Here is a 3,468-nt window from a genome sequence, read left to right as displayed (position 1 = left end):
CAGGTAATGATTGATAATACTTGGAATATGTTGTTTGTAATAGTAATGAACATCTCTCCATCACCCAAAAAGTTGCAAATAAAATGATAGAAAAAAAACCCAGCAGTATTCAAACCATTTTTGCTAAGCATTATGGAATCACTGATGGACCATTCTGTTTTACAGGCATGTAGAATTCCTTATTTCTATCCAAGAGTAGGAATAGACTTTGTTTTAACAAGAAGCTATCTGGTGATCTCAATAGTAGAAGCATAAACATTTTTCACCTTGTCTCATAAAAATACTTCTGCCTCCATATCTTAGAAATTTCCTGGGCAGTTGAGCCTATTGGTAGGCAACAGGGGCATTGAAAATATCTTTCTGAAATCAGCATTCTATCCTACAAAGAGAGGCCTTAGGTCAAAGAGTAGGGGGCAATTAGTAGAAAAGGCAAGAAGAAGGAGAATGGCCACAAGAAAGAAAAGGTAGCATATTTACTCAGGTTGAGGCCTTTTGTTCAGGTCATAGGTAGAAAAAGAATAGGGAAAAGGAGTTATGTATTTGATTAACAATTATTAGTTCTGATCTTTATTTAAAAAGTAGGTGGCAGCTAGGTGGTACAATGGATAGAGTATTGAACCTGGAGTCAGGAAGAACTGAGTTCAAATCTACCCTCAGATACTTACTAGCTATATGACCTTGGGCAGATCACTTTACCACTGTCTACCTCAGTTTCCTCATCTGTAAAATGGGGATAATAATAGTACCAATGTTGTTGTGAGGATCAAATGAAATAATATTTGTATAACATTTTGCAAAACTTGAGGTTCTATATTAATGTTAGCTAGTATTAGAAGTTTTTTTTTAAACTAATTCTACATCTTCTTGTAGCACAAACAAGTTTTATGTTTTTCTTGTGAGTTTTGTTATTTCTAGTATCTCTGAAACCCTTTTCCTCCCCGGGCTTTTGCCAACCCATCCTACCCTTTACATTCTTCCATTAAGGATTTAGAGCTGAAAGGAATCTTAAAGATTTAATCCAAGACCTTCATTTTATAGATGATCCTAGAATAGTAGAATGCGAGAGTTGCAATAAGAATAACTAACATTTACATAGTACTTTAAGGTTTGCTAAGCATGTACATACATCATCTCATTTGATCCTTGAAATCATGCTATGAGATAGGTGCTATTATAAACATCTCCACTGTGTAGTTCAGGAAACTGAGGCTGAGTTTAAATGACTTGCCTAAGGTGACATAGGTAGCAAGTGTCTGAGGTAGAATTTGAACTCAGGTCTTCCTGACTCTAAGCCTAGAGCTCCTTTCAAGGGACCTCAGTGACCATCTAGTCCAACCCAAATAGAATAGAGTCCTCACTATAACATACCCAAACAATGGTTGTCCAGTCTCTGCCTGAAGACCTCCAAGGAGGGAAAACCTACCAGGAATCACAGGGAAACATCTTAGGAGGCCAGAGGCAGAGGCCCAGAAGAAGTAAAATAATTTACCCACACTCATACAGCAAATTAGTAGCAGAGCAAGAACGTGAACCCAGACCTTGGGCTCCTTTCGTTATTCCATGCTGTGTCCTCAAATACTACCCTGAAAAAAAGACCTGGTGAGAACATGGTAGCCATATAAAATGGGGATAATATTAGCATCTACCTTATTGTAAGGAAGAAATGAGATAATATTTGTAATTATTGAATAATGGCTGGCACACAGTAGGTGCCATATAAATGCTTATTTCTTTCCCCATCTTGTTACTTCTACCTCATCATCTAATTGAAAATAGTCAATGCCTGCACATTTCTTCATGTCCATAGGCAAGGAATAGAACAATCAGTTAGGTCACAATAAAAAGAATAAGAATTTTTATGATGTTAAGAGACATATTGACAATCAAATGGAGAATGGAAATCTGGGCTGCCCTCCTATGCTGTCACCGCCCAGGAAATAACCACATGAAGGATCCTTGGGAATAGGACTTGGTAATTTTACTTCTATATTCCAAATTAGGCTGCCAGATGATTTTTAACCTATTAGTTATTTTCCCACAGACATAAATATCTCACTGATAACTAGTCTGCATGGTTATGATTTTGGTTTTGTCTGTAGAATATACTTTTAACTCAGTGAGTGGTGAGTCAAAAGGCATCCTACAGAGGGTGGGATTTTAGACAAGACTTGAGGGAATACAAAGTCTATGATGCTTCTCCAGAAATGCTAGAATTTGCAGGAATCCAGGAAAATGCAGGAATGGTCCTCAGTGAATCCCCAGAAATCCACTGCCACACAGTGTCTTTCTCACTACATTGTAATTTGGGGAGGGGAAGGAGAGAGAGGAGTGGAGGAGGGTTCTCAGTTTAGTCATCTCTAAGAGTGACAATAACTTCAAATGTCTCCACATGGTTATGGGCCTAGGCAACACATTTTGGCCCCAAAGCAACTTAAAGCTAGTCATAGACAAAGCCCACATCACACTGACGACAACAATAAATCCAGTCAGATGTTCCTCTACAAGAGTCCCACTATGTTCCTTTGCGGCCCAGAGAGGACCCCAAGTTCTAAGTCTATGCCAACAGAAAACAAACTAATAGGCTTTTACAAAGCAAGAATGTTTTAAAGTACCATTCTAGTGCCAAATGGACAATTGAATTGAGAGTTGTTTCCCCAGAAAGCTGCCAACAGGTAATTCAACATTCAATGTGGATTTAAATGCCTATTATGTACCAGCACTGTGCCAGATTCTGAGGAGACAAAAGCTATCTTTAAAGAGCTCACATAGGATTGCCATGGGCAAAGATAATTACAAGATGGCCCTAAATTACATAAAGCTTCTCTACTTTGATCTAGTCATCCCTCCCACACCCACAATACACTCCTTCTTCATCTCTGTCTCATAAAATTTTCTTCAAGAATCAGTTTAAGCATTGCCTTCTACATTGATTTTTTTTTTCTTTATATTTTTGCATCCTGGACCTCTTTGGCAGAATGGTGAAGCCTATAGACCCATTCTCAAAGTGTCTTCTTTTTAGATTTTTATAATTCAATGAAGTTAAATTTTAATTAGACATTAATGGAATGAAAATATATACATTTTCCTATCTGAGTTTGCAGATTCCTGAAATCTATACATAGACCCTTTGGCGTGGGGTGTCTATGGACCCCAGTTTAAGAACTGTGTTTTAAATGAAGCTTTTCCTTATACTTCTGAAAGCCTTCCACCCAATTGTTCATGTGTAACAGTAATAGAATTTAAAGATCCCCCTGTATTGGCTTGGTTTTCGGATTGATTGTATTAAAACCCAGAGCTTGTGAATCCCACTTGTGGGATGGACTTGTTGACATAAAAAGAGAGGGCTGAACTGGGAGGAGCTGGTGACATGAATTTAGAGAGGCTGTAGCAGCAAGCACCCCAGCGTCCCCAGGGTGGCTGCCAACACAGGTTCTTAGATCTGCTTTGTTAAAGGAAAGCAACTCAAAA

This window comes from Petaurus breviceps, unplaced genomic scaffold (assembly GCF_028583685.1).
Source record: "Petaurus breviceps papuanus isolate PSGF00001 unplaced genomic scaffold, PetGlider_PUasm1.0 90822, whole genome shotgun sequence".
Taxonomy (NCBI): Eukaryota; Metazoa; Chordata; class Mammalia; order Diprotodontia; family Petauridae; genus Petaurus; species Petaurus breviceps.
This window is presented reverse-complemented; position numbering follows the sequence as displayed.